Genomic DNA, 19,301 nt, shown 5'->3' with positions numbered 1-19,301 from the left:
CCGTGCCCGCCCAGCCCTCTCTCCGCAGCTTCCTGGCCTCGGCTCTCCGGCAGAGAGTGCCCGAGCCTGCTCTGTGGGGGCCCCGCACTGCTCCAGGTCTGGTTTCCAGCCAGGGAGGGGTCTGTGTGGAGACCCCAGTGTGGAGGCCACCCTCGCCCCGCTGTGGGCCCTCCTCCTGTGCCCTGACAGCCTGGGTCCCACTGGGGATGTGGCTCTGTGCCCTGCCTCTCGCAGCCTTTGGGTGCAGCAGACCACAGGGGCCCGGCCTCAGATGTGCTCCAGCTTGTGTGCGGGGAACCCAGCCTGGTGCCCTTCTGTCAAGCTGGGGTTTCTCAGTGAGGGCTCAGCAGAGCAGGGGCCTGGCAGCCCCCAGACCCTCGCCCTGCTGGCCCAGCCAGGACACTCTTTTTGGGGTCCCTCTGCCCAGAACCAGACGGGCAGGTGCTGGGGCGTCCTCTTCAGAGGAGGAGGGGTGGGGAAGGGGAAGGGGTGACAGGCAGTGAGGGAGAGGCTCCGTCCCGTCCGGCTCTTCTGGCTGCCTCATCCGGCCCACGCCCCTGAGCTGCGTTGTCGGGGGCTCGGTGGGGATGCGGGACGTGGATCAAGGGCCAGGTGGCAGCTGCTCCTGCTGTAAGCTTGGACGCTGGGCCACGCGGTCCCTGCTGCGCCTGAAGGTGCTCTGGGGAGAGGGGCCTGGCCACCAGGGCTTGACGTAGAGTCCAGAGGTTAGGGCCTCTCTTGACCACACTGGCCTATGTTGTCTGTCCACACGCGTCCCCTAGATTAGATGCGTGCCTCACAGTGCTGCTGCCCCTGGTTCCGGGGGGGGGCACCGTGTCCCGTGGGGCAGGGGGCAGGGGGCAGGGGGCATTTGCACTCTCAGCAGGCGGGCCTCACGGGCCTGGTGTGGCCTCCAGAGGTCTGTCCGGTTCAGACTCCGGCTACGCCCCAGCCTCGGTCTGTTGAGGGCCTGGGACGCCCTCCCAGCCCGTCCCCTCCCAGTGGGATCGTGACCATAACCACAAACGGACAGTGGCCAGCCTGCTGCCCACCAGGCCTCGCGGGGGCTCATTCTTCACCACGGGGGGAGGTGGCAGAGCCCGGGCCCCTGCCCGGCCCCAGAGAGCGAAGGGGCTCTGGGGTCACCTTGTCGGGACGTGACGTCCAGCCAGATGCTTGGTGTTCCTCCTGGGCTCTGCCGGGCACCACGGGTGAGGGGACCCCTGGGTCCCACCGTCCCGCCCTCAGTCATGGGGCCTCCGTGGAAAGAACCTACCCTGAGCAGCGCTTCCTTGAGCAGGAGGCAGGGCGGGGGGCGGAGGCGGCTGCCCCTCCTGGCTGTCGCCCCACCGCCGTCTCCAGGGGTGCGTCTGTCTGGAGTCAGAGCCGCTCTGGCTGTCCGAGTGGTGAACACGGGCTCGTGCCGGCGTGCACCACGGGTGCCTCTCGCAGGAGTGGGCGACCCACGACCTGTGGGTCCTGCTGAGGGGTCCGGAGCGGACACAGTTGAGGGGCAGAGGGCAGAGCCATGGTTCCCTGGGACGGGGGCCTGGGGCAGGGACCGGCCGCAGGGTGGCGCGGACACGCTCCGTGGTGGGCATGGGACGGCGCAGCTGACATTTACCGGACAGCGGCCACCGAGGCGGCTTACGGCCGGTGAATCCGACTTCCAGACGAGAGGAGTCTGACCGTTGCCCAAATCGGCCAAGGCTGTTCGCCACCTTCTGACGGTTCAGGCACTCAGGCTGGGGGGGGTTCGCTGTGCACCAACCCCCCCGCTCCGCACCGCGCGTCCCAACGACCCCAACCAAGTGGGGCTTTCCCAGGATCCAAGGACACTCCTGGCCGGTGGGCCGGCGGGAGGTGCAGCGCCGCGGGGCAGCAGCAGGGGGCGTCGACGGGCAGCGCCGCACCCGCAGGCTCCGGAGGAAGCCGCCGGCCTCCAGGGACAGAGGAAGCGGCCGGTCTCCAGCGTGGGGCCGCGGAGGCTTTCTCTCCCGACGGACACGTGGGCGGAGCGGGAACCCCCTCGTGGCCGGTGGATCTGTCGGTGCTTCTCGGGCACCGCGCGGCACGGCCGGTCCTCGCGGCGTGTTCCGGTCACTCCCGGTGGAGCGCAGGAGGCGGCGGCGCTGCTGGACCCTCGCGGGCTGCCCCACGCCGCGGTGGCGCGGGAGGGAGGAGCGGGTGCCCGCTGGGAACCCAGAGCCGGCCGTGCGGTTTCCGCACAGCCGAGGTGCTTCGGGGGACAGGCGGGGACGGGGCAGGCGGAGCACGCGCCCGCTCATGCCTTGGGCCAGGGGCAGAGCCACTGGGTCTGCACGGCGAGCTGGGGGTCGATCCTCATCTTCACTTCACAGAGGGCGAGCTGGCGGAAACGGGAGTGCGGCCTCGGGTACGCACTGCGGCGAGCGTGGTCCCCCCAGCCCTGCTGCTCCTGGGTCACGCCCTGCGGCCAGCGTGGTCCCCCCAGCCCTGCTCCTGGGCTCCCTCCCTGCAGTCGGCGGGGGCTTGGGCATGTCCACCTCTGATCTCACTTGTCAGCCGGCTTCTTTGAGGGGGGAGGTCCAGAGAGGCAGCGGGCTCCTCCCGGCGGCCGGAGCCGGTCACTGGGCTGTCCCCGGGCCAGCGCCGCTTCACTGCACTTTGCCTGTCTGGGCTCAGCGAGCTCTCCAGCCACTGTCCACTATCCTGCACGGCTGCGAGGCACTCCTGGTCTGCCCACGACAGGGACGGGCTTTGCCACAGCTCTGCAAGGTGAGCAGTGGTGTATGGGGCCGGCCTGCCCCCTCCCTGCCCATTGTCCCTGAGCTCCGGCCAGCCCCCTCCCCAGGGAGCCTGGACACTGCCCCTTCTGCAGCCTGGACCCCAGCTGCCTGCCCCCCTCCACTGTCCGAGCTGCCCCCTACTGCCGGCAGAGTCGACTCCCACCATTGCTTGAGGACCCCAGAGGGAACTGGACCCATGCTGAGAACCTGGGGGGTGACCCCTGCAGTGAGTGTGGGCCCCGCTGTGACCCCACTTAGTGCTGCTGGCCAAGACCCTCCTGGGGAAGGGCGCCGGACAGGGCTTCCGGCACAGGCAGCCCATACCCGTTCACTGGTGTTCACGGTGGCCTCCTGTGTGAAAGCAGCGCCCAGACGAGACCCCACCCCACAGAGCAGGTCCCTCCCCTCCGAGGCCGTTTGTCTTTTACTGCTGGGGTAGAACCCCGTAGCTGCCCCAGTGTTGTTCCTCTTCATGAAATGGCAAAATATACAAAAAAAAAAAATATACAAAATATACAAATATACAAAAAACGTGCCGTCTTCCCGTCTGTAAGCCCACGGCTCAGGGGCACGAAGCACATTCACACTGTTGTGCGGCCGTCCCCACCGCCCGTGTCCGGGGTTTCCATCCTCCCAAATGGAGACTCTGTCCCCAGGAGATGCTGACACCCATCTCCCCTGGCGCCCACCGTCCACTCTCCGTCCCCTGAGACACCGACCCCCTCCCTCCCCCGGCCCCTGGCCACCGTCCACTCTCTGTCCCTGCGAATCCGGAGACTCCAGGGACCCCATCTGGGTGGGATCCTGCAGTGTTTGTCCCTCTGCGTCATAGTCACTCCGCACCCCATCCCCCAGGTCCATCCTGTGGCAGGCGTCAGCGTGTCTCTCCGTGTTCAGGCTGAGGGACAGTCCGGCATGTGGATGGACCGTGTGGGCTTGTCGGAAGCCCCTTTTCAGTTGTTGGGGGATCCCAGAGTCTGAGGGAGGAAGGAGTGACAAGCCCAGGCTCTCAGGCCCACCTTGATGTGTCCCCTTGAGCAGACCCCCGGGCTGGGCCCTTGCTGGAGCCGGGCTGGGCAGCTGTGGGAGCTCCGACCCAGCCGCCCGGGCGCATGCAGGAGGTTGAGGGGAGCATATGCCGGGGGGTCTGGCCCATGGCCCTGGCTGGTCATCGTCATTATGGCCCCGATACACATCTTTCCCCTCGGCCCACGGGCACCGCGGCTGACTGCCGACCCCCACGGCTGGGAGCCGGGCCGGGACGAGGCTGGGAGAAGTGGCGGGTCCTCACTGGCCTGCGTCCCCGCGGCCTCCTGCTGCCCCTTCCCGCTCAGCTGCCCCCCAGCAAAGCAGCCTCGGGCTCTGTCTCTGCGCCCTTCTGCGTCTCTGTGTGTCTGTTTCCTAGACCAGTTCCCACGTTGGTGCTAAGCAGCGAGTGCGTCATCAGTGAGGTTTCACTAAAACCCCATCAATCTCAGAACCCAACGGGGTGGCCAGGCCAGGCCCCATGTGCAAACAGGAAGCACCGTGGGGACAGCCCCACAGTTCAGGGGGTGGGGATGGACAGCCCCCCGCAAGCCCCAGCTCTGGGACCGTCCCTCCCAGCAGCGCCCACACATCCTCACCCAGGTCCCTTCCGAGTGCAAGGGGACAGTGGCCTGGTCTGGCTGGGGTCGAGCTGTCCCGGAGACAGGGCAGGGGCTTCGGGGACCACGGCAGCTTCATCCCTGCTGCCCGGCCCAGGCCCGGCCCGTGGGGTGACTCGCCAAGAGAAGGGCGAGCGGCCATGGGAGGGGACAGGCCCCAGGACCCGGAGGCAGCAGCTTGGGGCTGCTCAGTGTGGCCTGCCGGGGCTGTGCTGGCTCCATCCTAGGTCTGGCTCGGTTGGGGCTGGGGGCCCTGCAGGTCCGGCTCCTGGGTCCGGCCTGGGCAGCTGGGGATGCCGGCAGGCTCATTCCACCCGTGGCAGCCCCGTGGTTCATATGACAGGGGCGCGGCGAAGGTTGGACCCGTGGAAACCGCGCTCCCCAGCGTCTCCACCGGATCCTGGGGCGTGGCGGGGGTGGCGGCAGGGGGCTTCGTAGGAAGGGCTGTGTGGCCCGTTCTCCACCATCCTGGGCCCGCACCGTGGGGTGTCTGTCCTCTGCCTTGGCCTCGAGGGCAGCTAGGAACCTGTGCGCCACAGCCTGGCCTTGGCCTGTCCCCGCCAATGCCACCCCTCGCGGTCGGTGGGGGCCAAGGCAGAGTGAACCCTGTGCGTTCTGGGGGCGGTGGCCCTGCTGGGGAGGGACAGTGGCCGGCAGGCTCTGCCCTTCCACATTGCCCCAGATGGCTGCAAGCTGGGCACAGGGCAAGCCAGGGGACTGTCCCTCTGACGGACCTCCTGGCCTCAGCTGAGCAGGCGAGGTAGGGCTGCTCGGGCCCCAAACGCCGTGACCTGACATCTGGGGCCCTTGCCTCTGTTTGACCTGCCAGTACGCACGCCCCCCTCCCCAATTCCTTCCAGGCCCTGGGCACAGCCAGGGCTGGACAAAGGCCGGGCTGGGCAGACCACATGTTCCTCGCTGCTCACGTAAACCCGAAGACTTGCTCTGGTGACCCCAGGTTTCCTGTCCTGCAACACGACGGGGAGGGCCAGCGAGGTCCTGCTCTCCCCGGGCCGCTCCTGTGGGCCTGGTCATGGGGGCCCCGGAAAGGGCGGGTGTGAGTTCTGCAGGTGGACCGATGGCCTCTCCGCCGCCCCACAGGTGCCCCGAAGGGAGTTCTGCTTTGAGCACCCCACATAGCGGTCGTTAAACAGCAAGGGGATGGTCTCCAGCCCAGTGGGCTGGCGTGGGTGGCTGCTGGGAGCCCTTGGGGGGTGGCAGGACAAGGTCCCTGAGTCCAGTATCCCGCGGTCCAGCGCCCTGCACGGGGGCTGCCTGGGGCGGCGGCGGTCCGAGACTCTGCTGAATGTTCTGGTCACCACCCGTGTGACTACTATTTGCCATCCTGTCCCCTGAGCTGTGAGGTCCAGGGGTGGGGCCACCTCCTGCCTGTCCCTTGTCCTCCTGGGCCTTGGCTGGGATGTGCTCTGCCGGGCAGCCCAGCCCCAGGGACGGTGCGTGGAGGCAGTCTGGCCATTGGGGAAACCTGGCTCTGGGCCACGGGCTTCTGCCCACCGGGCCCGACCTGCCAGAAGGGGTGAGAGCCCAGGCCTTGAGATCGGCCCCGGGCATCGTGGGGGGGGGTTGTTCAGAAGGGGCATCTGGAGACCCTCGGTCCAGCTGTCGGCCCCCAGTGCCCTAGCCCCTTCGTGACTGAGGCCTGAGCAGTGGCTCCTGGGACACTGGTCAGCCTCCGATGGCCCAGGGTTCGGTCGCGGCTGAGTCATGTTTCCCCTCCTTCCCGCCAGGACCTGGCCTCTCCAGCCCAGGGCATGTCCCCGAAGGCACCGATGAACCAGGCCTTTGTTTTCCCAGGGAGGAGGGGACCAGAGACCGCATTTTCCAACGTGACTTTTGCTGTCCTGGTGCCAAGTACATGGCTAACAGGCCTGTGAACCCCACGGGGCCGCAGCCTGTGACTCAGGCTTCCCCAGGGAACCCGGAACCGCTGTGCCCTGCGCTGTGGAGATCCTGGATTAGCCCCGGGGCCGGAGCCCTTGGCTTTGTCATCCTGCGCTGTCATCAAACGCCCATTAATCCACCACAACCCTCAGCAAAGGCCGTGGTTGGGGCCCGGCCTCCCGGAGGCAGGCCCCCTCTGCCAAGAACACCTGCTCAGACGGCTCCCCAGGAAGCCCCCCGTGGGTCAAGGGCTCCGGGCAGAACGAGCGCTCCCCTGGGCACAGCGGTGCCTGCTGCATGGTCGAGCTCAACCCCCGTTTGCTGAACGAGAGAAGGAGAGTGTTCCCACCCACGGCCGCCAGGACGCGTGTCCGCGGAGCCCCCAAGTCCCCAGGCCTCTCGATCTGCAGGCCCACGCGGTCCTGTCCTCTCGTGTGGGCGGCGGCCGGTGTGTCACATGCCGAGCAGAGCGGGTGCCTTCCGTGCCTGCGCCCGCTGCCTCAGCCAGAGGGGTTCCTCTCCCTCTCTCTCTTACCTGAGGCAAAAACCACTTAACATAAAATTCACCAGCTTGGCGGTTTGTGAGTGCGGACTCAGCAGCACTAAGTCCCCGCGGAGCGCCCGGGACGGGGAGGGAGGGGTGCAAAGGGCCGACTTTCTGGGCCGAGCAGGTGAGCGTGGTCCGTGAGGTGGCCCCAGGGACAGGGACGGGCCCATGCAGCAGGCCTGCGGCCTCACGGGTGAGCCCTTCAGAACACACTGCGTCCACCCAGCTCGGGCCCAGTGATTGGGGCCTGGAATTTGGCCTCAAGCCTCCCAAGGACTCTCCGGGGTCAGGGCCCCCCCGGCTCCCAGCGCTGACCCGAAGCTGCCCCTTCACACTGCCAGTGCGTGTGAGTCGTCTGTCCCCCGAGCCCCAGCGTGCTCCAGAGGGCGGAGACGCACCAACGTGTGGGACAGACGCCGAGGAAGGAATGAAGGAGTTTGGGGGCAGGAGAGTGGAACGGTCTGGTGAGGGGCCCGCGGCCTCCTCAGTCCACAGCCAGCCAGGGAACTGGGGTCTGCTGGCCAGCGTGACACAGGCCCCTCCTGGCACTGCCCGCGGTGGACAGAGGCCGGCTGCGCTGGTGGGCGGTGGGGGCGGGTGGAGAGCAGGCGTGACCTTCCTGTACCTGTCTGCTTGGGGACGCCGCGCCCCGCCACACCCCCTCAAGTCAGCTTGGCCAGTGCTGTCCCCTGGGGCAGGATGGGAGGTGCCAGGCACCCGGCAACCCCAGGCCAGAAAGGCCAGCAGGCTTTGTCCCCAACTGCGCCCAGTACCAGCGGCAGCAGCCTCTGTGTGCGGGCACCGCTCCATGGGCGCACCGGCTCTTCCAGGTGGGGGGACGCTGGGGACTCCCCGAGCTGGACCCTGCGCTGGGTCGACCTGCCAGAGGAGGCCCTCCGCTGGAAGGACCCAGCCGCTCTTGAGGGCGACAACCAGCAGTGTGGCGTAGACAGTGTCCCAGCAGGGGCCCGACCCGCCGGGTCCCCAGCACACTTCCTGCCAGTCCCACAGCACGTGGGGCAATGCCCAGGGGCGAAGTCGCTGGCCAGTGGGCCTCTGTGGAGCTTTTGCTCTTTGACACGCTCTGGGTCGGCGACAGAATGTGCCTTGTTCAGCCCAATTACTTTTGCGTCCGTGGAGTAAATCCCTGAGCGGCAGTGGTCACCTGCTGCCGGGAGCCGGGCAGGCCTTTCTCTGGACACAGAGGGAGCAACAGACACTGGCCCATCCGAGGGGTCGAGCAGGGGTGGGCAGGGCTGTGGGGAGCACCACCTGTGGGGTGAGGGGCGTCTCTGTGGGTAGATGCACCGGCCTGGGAGTCCTGGTGCTTGGGGACATCGGGGCGGGGACGAGGGGCTGGGCCCGTGTGCCCAGGAAGCGGGCTGTGGGGGCGGTGGGCTGCTCCCGGGGAGGTTGGCCTAGTCTCATAGCCAGTGCTTCCAGGGCCCGAGGGAGGGGACGGGGCTGTGGTCCTAGAGCGGCCCAATGTCACTCCACGGTGCCCACCGTGCCAGTCACTTCTCGGTGCCCCCTTGTCTGCTCCCAAGCAGCTTGCAGGGTGCGGGCATGCTGGCCTCACTCCCAGATGGTTTTCCTGGGGCCTACCCCCTTCAGCTCCCACCTTGGAACCACTTCCTGCACCCACCAACCTGTTGCACCCCACGGGACAGGGAGAAGCTCTCCCTCTCCCCATGCCCTGTACCCTGGCAGACAGCTCTGTGGGCAGGCATCTCATTTCCTCCCTCTGCGTGCCCAGTGCCCAGTCCCGGGGAGGAGCCCGGGGCCATGATGCGCCTGCCCCAGTGCTCTCAGTGTCCAGCCAGAGAATGGAGACCCAGAGTCACCCAGCGAATGCCCCCTTGCCCACAGCTGCATGATGGAGAAGGGGTCCAGGGACTTGGTCCTGGTTGCAAGACTGGTCTGTGTCCGGCCGTCCAGGAAGGGGTTAGAGGTCCTGACATTTTCCTGCCACATATGGGCATCCCCGCCAGCCAGGGGCCTGGCCACTTCCATGGATGGAGGTCCCTCCTGGCCCAGCTGCTCTTTAGGTGGGCATAGCTCCAAGGTAACCCCTACCGGGAAGGGGGGTTACCCTGCTGGACAGCTGCGCTGGGGCAGTAGAGTGAGCCCTTCCCTGTTCCCCTGTCCTCGCCTGGTGTGGGCTTCTCTTGGGCCTGGCCTGGATGACCTGGCAGATTAAGGCTGTGTGCACCCCAGTGCGTGAAATTGGCCTTATCGGGCCCAGGATGTTGTCTTAGGTGGAGCTGGCAGGCCCGGGTGGGGTGGGCGTGCCCAGGCCACCAACGGGCAGCGCGGCTCACCCCCGCCCCATGGCCGTGGGAGGCTAACCCTCCGATGCTGGGGCTTTAGGCTGAGACCTCCCCAGGGCACCGAGGAGCCCCTTCCTCCTCCCACTTCTTCACCCTCTGACCATGCCCGTTCTGAATCTTGGCCCCCAGGATGCCTGCCCACTTCCAGCCCCATGTCTACCTGTAAGCCATACTCTGCATCCGAGCCTAGCTGGGACACCCCCATGAGACCCGCCTCACCCCCCTGCAGGCAGCGAAGTCTTGGAGTCTGTCCTCGACCTCCTGTTCCCCTTTTCTGTGTCTGCAGATAGGGGATGGGGTTCTGAGGTCAAGCTCCCAGATTGGGCCCTCAGCCCGAGCCCCAGGAATGCCCAGGCCTCCTGGGAACTTGCTCCAGCCTCTGTCCCACTGGGAGACAGGGCCCAGGGCCCCAAGGCTGGCCCAGAGCCAGGGTGAAGTCACCAGCTGGGGAGAGGAAAGCAGACACCCCTTCGTCTGCAGCATTGGCTTCTGCTTGAGGGTCTCAGGGGGTCAAAAGCCAGGTGGGCTGAGGAGCCTGTAGTCTAGACAGGTCCAGCCCCAGGCAGTGGGGAGGGGACCTGGACAAAGATGCAGAAGCTCTCAGAGCCAGCTCCCCGTGTCTCTGAGACCTCTGGGAGCCTCCTGAGGGGCCAAAGGAGGGATAGCCAGGGCCATGGTCCTGGGCTCAGGCCGGGGATCTACCCCACCGTCCCTCTCCCGCCGTGAAGCTCCGGAAGACCCACCTGGCTGGGGCCGATTCTCAGGGACTGCCCTGTGGCTTTCCTTCTAAGGGCCATGTTAGACGCACCCTTCCCTACCCTTATCACACGCACCTAGAGCCACAGCCCAGTGTCAGCCTGTTCCCCCTGCCCCTAACTAGCGTCAGACCGTCTCCAGGGTGGGTCTCACCTGCAGGGCTTGAGTGAAGAGGCTGGGCCTGGGGGGAAGATGTGGTCATGTCCTATGTCGTCACTGACTGATAACCTACCTGACTCGTGAGTCTGGGAATGAGTTGAACCCATGGCCCTTATGAGTAGGGACATACCAGAGGTCAGGAGAAGCCATCTCAAAACAAGCAAGCAACGAACAAGTCAAACCACCTAAAGTGGAAAGATTCATTACTATTACAGCAGACATTTCCCTTGGGAAGTGGGGGGCTTAGTTTTGGAGGGAAAAAATAAAAAGGAAAATGAAGTATATTTTAGATAATATTAATTCAAGAAACATTGACTCAGCGAAGCCAAAAGTGAAAGATGGATGAGAAAGGTAACAGACCGAGATGCGAGAGGGCGACCATCAGGCAGGGGTATGAAGGAAACAGAAGGGAGAGCGGGTGTCTCGGGCAAAACCAGTACAGAGCAGGGGGACGGTGCACAGCATTGAACAAGTAGTGTGGACAACGTCAAAAGTTCTTTAGAATAAAGAAGAAAAGGATGACAGGATGAACTGGTGTGAGTGGTCAGTGTTTTTGGAACAGGTCATATCAGACTAGCACGCCTGCCAGTAAGGAGGATACACTTGAGTCGGAAGATAAAGTATGACAGTTTTAAGTATGGGGAGCAACTAATAGCAGATGGCAACCAGATGCGTACTGCCCTTGAGAAAGAGAAGCCAAAGAGGAATGGTCCACATTTTGCTGGCTTCCCCTGGAAGAACAGCCCCGAGTTGCAAGCACTCTGGGCAGCGCTCAAGGAAAATGCGGCTTGCTCATGGGACTCAGGAGTCTCAGGTCCAAGCTCAAGGCTGCTGAGAGACTGAAAGTTAGGAAGGAAGGTATGGAAACAAGGCAGCCATAGGTTATTGGTTGAATTCTTAAACATGGCACATAGTCGGGAGCAACTCTAGCAGTGCGGTGGAAAGAAACAGTGGACGGCTGACAGAGGCACGAGTCTGGAGTTGAAGTCGGCCACCTTTGAGACACCTGATGGATGGCTTGCACTTCCCATTAAAACTCCATCAGCACTGCGTCTGGGGTAAGGACAGGACCTGTGGCTTGGAGTCACTGAAACCCGACACAAAACTGAACGATGTCCAGATAACAGAGCCTAAAGCATCTTCCCCAAGATCACCAATCCACCAATAATTTGCCTCCTGCTAGCACCAAACAGAACACTCTTGCAGTGAAGATGACAGAATCTAAGTCTCTGCCATGTGTCACACACGAGGTGAGAAGGGCACAGCGTGAGAGTGTGACCCACAGCCGAGATGAAGAGAACCCCACAGAGATTATGTTTTGAAATTACAACGCAATTTTTTAAAAAGCCATTATGAGGATGTGAAGTAACTTCCGAGGAACATGGATATAACGGAAGGAAAAGAGATGAGGAAGTTCAGGAGAAACTCTGGAAAATGACCAAGTGGAAACCCTAAAACTGAAAAAAAAAATCTGAAATAAAATAGTCATGTAATGGCTATGAATGAGTCATCATTAACAGAAGATAGGGTAGTGCACAGGGAAGAATCAACAAGTTTGGAGGAGGTGAGTAGAAATGATCTACACTGAGGAATGAAGACGAAATGCTTGTTCTAAAAAGTCTCCGTGACCTGAGATAATGTCAGAAGTTAAGTTGATTATAGAGAAGAGAGGAAAAAGATGATAGAAAACATATTTGAAGGGAAAAAAATGACCAAATGTTTTCTAATTTGACTAAAAATTAAGGATCTTAGTTCCAAGGAGCAAACCCTAAGGAGAATAAATGATAAAAAAATCACATGTAAGCACATGATAGTCAACGTGCTAAAAAAAGTATAAGAAAATCTTCAAAGTGGCCAGGAGAAAAGATACACATAGCATACAGAGGAAACAAATAATAAAGTGGTAGATATAAATCCAATAATATAAAAATTTACAATAAATGTAAGTGGATGAAACTCTCCCATTAAAAAGGCAATTATTTTCAGATTGGATACATAAAAGCATGGGCCAACCATAATCTGCCTGTAAGAGACACATTGTAAACATATGTATGCAGAGAGGTTAAAAGTGAAAAGATGGGAGCATGTATGCCCTGTGATTGAGAATCACAAGGAAGCCCAAGTGGCTACATTACTATCAGACACAGGAGACTTCGAGACAAGGACTATTACCAGAGATAAAAAGGGTCATTTTACAATGATAAAGTGCCAGTTCACAGGAAAGCGTGACAATGTTAGCTATGTATATGCCTAATGACAAAGGTTCAAAACACACCAAGTAAAAATTGACAAAATTTAAGGGAAAAACAGATACATCCATCAGATTTGGAGAATTTAACCTTTCCCCCCTCAGTAATTGGTAAAGCAAATAAACAAAAATTCAGTGAGGCTGGCAAAGATCTGAAAGACACCATGGGTGGACTTGACCTATAGTGTTTTCAATCTACCCAGGAGTCCCCAATACATGTCCTTTACATGCCCATGTGGACCATTCATCAAGATCTCGAGAACACCACCAGGCTATAATACAGCTCAATGAGTTTCCAAGGACTGAAATCATTACAGTACGCCTTCTCACCAAACTAGAAATTAACTGAAAACCAGTACCAATAAGGCAGCGAGGAAGTATTTGAAAATCAAGTGACATAGTGAGTTCTAAATCACTTACAGATCAAAGATGTCATATAGACCTAATAGAGACTGTAGTATGTGGGTAAATATAAATGAGAAAAATGTTTGTTACTTTCTTTACAGAAGTAGTAGATCTTTTTTTTTAATTTTTAATTTTTTAAAAAGATTTTTATTTATTTGTTTGACAGACAGAGATCACAAGTAGGCAGAGAGGCAGGCAGAGAGAGGAGGAAGCAGGCTCCCCGCCGAGCAGAGAGCCCGATGCGGGGCTCGATCCCAGGACCCTGAGATCATGACCTGAGCCGAAGGCAGAGGCTTTAATGCAGTGAACCACCCAGGTGCCCACAAGGACTAGTAGATCTTTAAATTAAACAATTAGTTATAGGAGTTTATGACACATGTAGTAGTTAAATATATAACACTAATAACATTGAGGAGGCGGGTAAATGAAATCAGACTGTTCTTTTTTTTTTGGCAGAAAGAATGAGAGAGAGAGCGAGCGCACAAGCGGGGCAGAGGGAGAGGGAGAAGCAGGCTCCCCGCCGAGCAGGGAGCCCGACGTGGGGCTCCGGGCCAGGATCCTGGGATCATGACCTGAGCCAGAGGCTGAAGTGTCACCGATTGAGCCCCTCAGGGGGCTCAGATGCCAGCCCAGCAGCTGCCCGACTGCAGGAGCAAAATGTGAAGGCTGAGCGGGGTCAGTCTCCCACTCCCGCCAGGCTGCCGGGGCACATCCCACACTCTGGCTGGAGGTCCGGCAGAGTCAGGGCAGGAAGATGAGCCCGTCCCCCAGGGCTAGGGGAGCTGTGCCCATGCAGCCCTGCCCCTCCCAGCCAGGGACACATCAGTGGACAGAAGACGGGACGTCGTCTGAGGAAGGAGCAGAGAGCCGCTCCCCAGAAGAGGGTCCCTAAAAGCTGTGAACTATGTGAACGGAGCACAGACGAAACCGAAGGGAGACTTACACAAACTGACAATTCCTTGAGGAGATGCCACACGCCCCTTCCCACAGCGGACAGAAGAGCCGGTCAGGAAGTTAACAAGGATATGGAGGAACTTAATCCCGTGGGCAGGCAGGAGCTGACCGGCGCTTAGCCAACAGCAGCAGAGCGCACACGCCCCCCGGGCGCCCACAGGGCGTGGACCGAGGTGGGCCACATCCTGGTCACGGAACAAAGCTCTGCACCTGGACATGATGGAAACCGAACCGGGCAGGGTTTGTCTCTGACGACAGAGTTTGGAGCCGGCAACGGAGAGTTAGCCAGGAACCCCCAAGCGCTCCGAAATGCGGTCTAAGTAATCCACGGGCTGGGAGGGGGAGCCGGGGGAGCCCAGTGACACACCGAGCCGCGTGAAAATGAAAACACCACGTGCCAGAAACTGACACAGAGGCGGGGGTAGGCAGAGCGGCCTGGACACAGCCGTGCACAGGGCCACCCTGTCTTTGCCTGACGGACGGGCAGAGCCAGTGGCGCAGGCACACCCGCCATTGGGTTGGACGCATGGGAGCCTCCTGTGCCCTGACTGGGGCACTTGTATCCCCCAGGAAAGCCAGGGCAGGGCCCCTCATGGGTAGAGAAGAGAGTGGAGAGTGAGGTGCTCACGGAGGGGAACGGGGTGACACCTGTCCGCCCGGGGCTGCGGCTTGTGGGGACCGGGGTAGATGCTCTAAGCTGCCTCGGCTCCAGGGCCACAGGGACAGGGCTTCCCTGCCCAGCCTGAGCCTCTGAGCCGGGTGGGGTGGGGGGGTCTGCAGCCCATCAGGGCCCCCCGGTGCCTGCTCTCCCTGCCTCTGTGTGGCCTTGGCCTCGGGTCCAGGGTGAGAGGCTGTGTCTGGCCTTGGGAGTAGAGGCCAGACGGGCTGGTGCGGGGGGCCTCTGCTGCCCCCAGGGCTCCCGAAAGCTCCTGGGGTCTGTCAGGGAGGGGGTCAGGGCCCCCCCAGCACTGCTCCCGGGACGCCTCCGCCGTGCTTCAGCTCTCTGGCTGGGGGATGTGTTTTGGGAGGAAGCCGCAGCCCCACTGTCCCCTTGGTGATTTCCTTCTGCAACTCGCCATTGCCTCTTTACAAACCCCGGTCCCCCAGGCCGCGAGGGTCTCTCTCTCAGGGTCACTGCCTGGCTGCCTGGGCCCCTGGCTCCTGCGTCTCTGGTCCTGCCAGAGGAAGACAGTGTTGTCCCCGCCCCCCAGGAGCCAGGCAGAAGGGGGCGGGGTGTCACCGTCCAGACGCGGTGCAGGGTGGGGGCCCGGGGGGCAATGACCCCAAGCACGTGTGTGCAGAGCGCCCGCACGGAATTCCTCAGAGAATCCTGGTGTGCCTGAGTGTCCGCACGCCCCTGCTTTGCTGAGTGCGAGCCCTGGGCACGAGAGCTTGTGGTGCTGGCGCCCGCGAGCCCTCTGAGCCTCAGCTCGCCTGCCTCAGCTCGCTCCACGCTGTGGCCTTTGCGGACTTACCCGAGACCTGGCTGCTTTATTGGTGTTTGATGGGAACCTGGGAATTGGTAGGAGCAGAAGCCCCTCTGGCTAGGGGGGCTGGACGGGGCTGAGAGCAGGAGGACCCCCGGGGGCCACCACTGGGCGCCAGAGTTTGCAGACTCCTTTTCGGTCTGCAGGGTCTGCTGAGCATCCAGTCACTGTCTCCAGGCGGGGTTTTGCTTAACATTTTTTCCAATTAAGAAAAATTGTGGTAAAATACATGTAACAAAATGCCGTCTGTTTCCAGAAGCTTCTAACCTCCCGAGAATCCATTCCCTGAGACACCGACTCCCGTCCCTCCCTCGGCCCGGGCGCCCACCGTCCACTCTCTGTCCCTGCAAATCCGGAGACTCCAGGGACCCCATCTGGGTGGTATCCTGCAGTATGTGTCCCTGTGTCTGGCCTGTTTCACTCCTCACCACGTCTCCCAGGTCCATCAGCTGTGGCAGGTGTCTGTGTGTCCCTCCGTGTTCAGGCCGAGGGACAGTCCGGTGTGTGGACGGACCATGTGTATCTGCGCGTCCATGGATGGATGCGGGGGCTGCTTCTGCGTTTCCACTGTTGTGAGTAACGCTGCTCCGAATGTGGGGACGCATGTGTCCCCTGACCCTGCCTCCAGTTCTCTGAGGCTATACCCGGAGGTGACGTTGTAATTGTTGCAAATAGGACTTTATGCTGTGATAAAGACCTTTCAGGTTTGCTGGGAGTATTAGACGGACCCTGCGCCCCTGCCGTGAGGCTGCTCCGTGGCCCACATGCCATGGGAGCCGCAGGGAGGGGGGGGCAGCACATTCTGTCCCCCTTAGGCAGGCCCCAGCACCCGGGGACAGGGGACAGGGGAGGGGGACAGGGGAGGGCTAGTGTGTGAGCCTCCCCTGACCCCAGAACACAAATGTGCTCACCTTCGGGGAACCCCCTACCAGTGGACAGTGGCCGCCCCCACTGTCACAGACCCTTGGGGCTACGGGGGCGGGGTGGGGCCCTCTGTGGATGGGGTGGTGCTGGGCACATGGGGTGGGGGATGGGGGGGACCCGTCCTTCGGCCAGACCGTGGACCTTCGGGGCCAGGGCCCAGCAGCCAGCCCAGCTCTCCAGAGGAATTCTGTTTGTTCAGTGATTCAGATAAATAAACACACACACAAAGGTTTCAAATCAGGGCAGCCCCACCAGAAAACCAAATTTACTCTCGGCTCCCCTTCTCTCTCACGGGAGAGCACACCCCTGACCCCTACCTAGCCCATCGGGCAGCGAGGGTCTCAGCCCACCAGGGCCAGGAGGCTGAGCCCAGCTGTGGGCACCGCGGACGGCTCTCCCTGGGGCCCCAGGGCCACGCAGGGAGAGATCAGTGGTCCTTGTCCCTATGAGGAAGCGCCTGGCCAGGAGACACCCGGGCCCACACCTGCCCTTTGCGTCAACAGTGCCCGCAGATAATCCGGCCGCTATCAGTGGCTCCCAGAGCCCCAGCCCACTGCCCACTTCCTCCTCGGGGTTGCGAGGGACACGGCCTGTCCCGGTTGAGAAATCACTCCCTATCACCGGGACAAGCGGTAACCCTTCCGCAAATGCCCGTTTTGCCATCTGTGACGCCAGCGATCTCAGTGCCTGCGCGGGGTGTGGGGGCTGGCCAGGGCCACTCCCACAACCCTCGGGGGGCGTCCTGGGAGGCAGGAATTTGGGCACTGCCAGGAGAGGTGGGCACCGCCCCATTAACTGCCGCGGTGTGAGACTCAATGTGCTTCGGGGGAGCCACGATCCGGCACTCATTAAATATACAGGAAGTCCAAGAAATGACAGAGCCTGGGTCTCATCTTCAACCTCACCCCCAGAGGGGAGACGGCCTTATGCCCCCCTGTGGGACCCTTGGCCCCGTGGGGCCCTGCTCAGGCCAGATCCTGCCGGGGGGGCTTCGTCCTCGCTGGGGTCAGCCTCGGTCCAGCCACCGGTGACAAAGAGGGCCGTCTGATGGCCACTTCCTGTCCCAAATCTGAGTGGCCCAGTGATAGCAGTGGCAGCAAGAGCCCCACTCGGGGACACAGCCAAGGGCTGCACGCCACTCCTCTCGTCTGCAGGGCAAGGCTGGCTAGATCCTATGAGGGCCCGACCCCATCTCCCTGGAGTCCAGCAAGCCCATCACTATCAGACCTGGGGCTGGGGTCCTGGCAGTGGCCGTGTGGTCCTCAGGGACCCCAGGGGAACAAAGGCTTCTGGGGCCACTGCCCTGGGCCAGGCCTTTCCCTACGTGAGTCCCTGGGCATGGTCCCCGTGCCGCGGGGTTCCTCGGTGTGTGACCTACTCCCTGCCAAGCTTCCCACGGACCCCGTCTGCAGAGAGGCCACAGCCAACCACAGCCTCGCCCTGTCCCCATACCGCCGCTCCTTGAGCAGGAAGCCCTCTGAGAAGGGGCAGGGGGCAGAGTCACTGCCGGGCTGCTCCGGGGAACCCCAACCCCTCACCCTTCCACGGCCCCCTCCATAGACTTGGCCTTGGCTCTGTGCTTGGCCATTCAATGGGCGATGGTGGGGACAGGCTGGCCACGCACCAGGTGCTCAGAGGACAGATGCTTACCTGAGAACTGCCCAGGGACACAAGGTCACAGGGAAGAAGGGCCCCGATGTTTGAGGTTAGGTGGCCAGTCCCACACCTGCTCTGACTCCAGCGGCCTCCCCAGGGGTCCCTCAAGAACCCCAAAAGCTGAGACGTGAGCAGACGCCAGGCCTGGGGCCTCCCTGGGTGTCCTGCTTGGACGAGAAAGTGCCCGGTAGCCCGGGTCCTGTGGTTCAGGTCGCGCCCCAGGAGGAAGCCTGGGTCAGCCAGGCTGTCTTGGACCCTGGCTGTGGTCACGGAGCAGCCCTGGGCAGTGCCTTACGGGAAATGGTGGGGGGTGAGCCTGGGAAGGGAAGTGAAGCCAGGCAGGGACCTCCTGTGGCCTGGAGGCGCCTGGGCAGCCGCTCCGGGCAGAGCAGTGCCTGCAGCTTCCTGGGTGGCCCGGCCTTGTGCAGGCAGGACATATCCCCCAGCAGCCCGGCTGTGGCTTGGAGGAGCAAGGGGTCCCATGTGAACTCTGGCTTGAGTCCAGTGCCAGCGGCATGGACCCTGCTGGACCTGTGCCTCCTGCCTTTGGGGAGGCGTCCGTCTGTCACATCCCCTCAGCCAGGGGCCCGGCCCCGCCCACAGATCCTTGAGGCCATGCCTCCCACCGTGCCCTGTCCTGCTCACCAAGCACTTGCAGCACTTTGGAGCCGGTCCGTGCACTCTGCCTGTCCCCGGGGACCCCGCTGCCCTGCTCAGCTGCGGGTGACCCGGTGTCCGGCTCCAAGGCCCAGTAGGGGAGCCTGGGGTGGGGGTTAGCAGCAGGCTCTGCTGGGGGCCGCACTCACTCACGCCCGTCAGGCTCCTGCTCCTGCTCCCACAGGCTCCCCCTTGCTCCCCCACGATCCCCCTGATGCGCGCAGTGCTCTCTCTCACAGGACCAGGGCCAAGTCAGGGCACGGGGAGGGGACGACTCAGAGACCGAAAACCAGGTTGGGACGGGCCCCTCCGTGCAGGAAAGATGCTCGGAACGGCCCAGCCCAGGCTTTGCGCCTCCGTCCCCAGCGGGGACCTCCGGGTCGGGCCCACTTGCAGTCAGTGGAGCTGCTGGTCCGTGGGGCATGTGGCCGTCTCGTGCGGAGAGTTCAGCACCGTTTGCCCCGCCCCAAAGGACCTGATGCCCACACACCCGCGGTCTGGGGCCAGGTCTTTGCTGCGCTATGGGGCCATCTCAGCCCACCTGGTGGGGTGATTTTTGGGGGCAAGTCAGTGGGCACGGCTACTTTCACCCCTGGTGGCCACGAGGCCATGTGTGACTCAAGTTGCCCCGGGGCCCGCTGCCGCCTGGAGCCAGGAACCGGAACCAGAAGCCCAGTCAGGGTCTGAGGCGGTACCAGGCTGGGGGCTGTACTGCGGGGCTGGGTCCTGTCGCTGCGGATGCTGCCCCCAGGCCTCTCCCGAGAAAGCGAGGCCCCGGCAGCCCCGGGGAGTCCGTGGGGTCAGGGTCCACAGAAGCAGCGAAGCTGCAGGGGTGGGGGCCATGGCAGGAGGGTCCCCCCAG

This window comes from Mustela lutreola, chromosome 1, assembly GCF_030435805.1.
Source record: "Mustela lutreola isolate mMusLut2 chromosome 1, mMusLut2.pri, whole genome shotgun sequence".
NCBI lineage: Eukaryota > Metazoa > Chordata > Mammalia > Carnivora > Mustelidae > Mustela > Mustela lutreola.
This window is presented reverse-complemented; position numbering follows the sequence as displayed.